The sequence below is a fragment of the Myotis brandtii genome, unplaced genomic scaffold, assembly GCF_000412655.1.
Source record: "Myotis brandtii unplaced genomic scaffold, ASM41265v1 scaffold952, whole genome shotgun sequence".
In the NCBI taxonomy this organism is placed as follows: domain Eukaryota; kingdom Metazoa; phylum Chordata; class Mammalia; order Chiroptera; family Vespertilionidae; genus Myotis; species Myotis brandtii.
Window position 1 is genome coordinate 269,429 of NW_005371930.1, and position 865 is coordinate 270,293.

At 69.9% G+C, this 865-nt stretch overlaps 1 protein-coding gene across 1 annotated transcript in view; it reads right to left on the reverse strand.

The window, feature by feature from the left end:
- GRAMD4 (GRAM domain containing 4) overlaps nucleotides 1-865 on the reverse strand; it is a 58,453-nt gene that overhangs the window by 27,147 nt on the left and 30,441 nt on the right. The gene's annotated exons all lie outside the window — the stretch shown is intronic.

The window sequence follows — 865 nt, forward strand, 5'->3', positions numbered from 1 at the left end:
TGAAAACACACGTTTAAACACACGTGCACACCCAGGGACGGACACGCCATGGAGTGTCCAGTCCCCTCCTCTCGGCCCGAACTCCGCCCGGAAACCCCAGTGCCCCCGAGTCCCAGGGGCCAGGGTGTGCGTGGCCCTCCCTGCACGGCCAGCCGCCTCCCTCAAGCCGACCCCCGTGCCACACACAGCTCCCCGCTTGGCTACGGGCCTGACTTCCCACACCCCAGCCCCCGACTTCCCCAGGAGCCCTAGGTGCTCGCAGCAGTGGGGGCCCGGACACCCCGAGGCTCAGAGCCTGCACCGCGCCGCCCCTCCTGAGCCCCCGCCCCACCCCCGCCTCTGAAGCGGGAAGAACACGGAGAGACAGATGCGCCCGGGAGCTCCCATGACGCACACGAGGCCGCCCCGGGCCTGCACCCAACACACGGGACGCCGATCTCCACGCGAGGCGGCAGGAAGCGGGGGCACAGGATGGGACTGTGCACGGGCCTCCCCCCCCGCTGGGGATTTCATGGAGAACAGGAAGGGGGGCAGATGCGCTTCCTGTTTCCGACCGCTGATGCCAGGAGGCTCCTGGGGACCTTCATCACGCCCAGGGGTGTCCTCTGCAGCGACGTGCCTGCCCCGCCCTCCAGAGGCCTCGCCCCCCTTGGCATCGCTGCTCGGGCAAGGCCCCCACTCAGAAGGCACCAGAACTCGCTCTGGTCTGAGGGCAGGTGAGGGCAGGGGAGGGGCAGCAGGGCTCCTGGGACAGCGCCTCTCAGAGCTCTGGGGACATACAAGGGGCCGATGTGGCCCCGGAGCGAACACCTCGGGAACCCAAGGCCCCTGGGACTCAGGGAGAGCGGGGTGCGGGGGGGAGAGG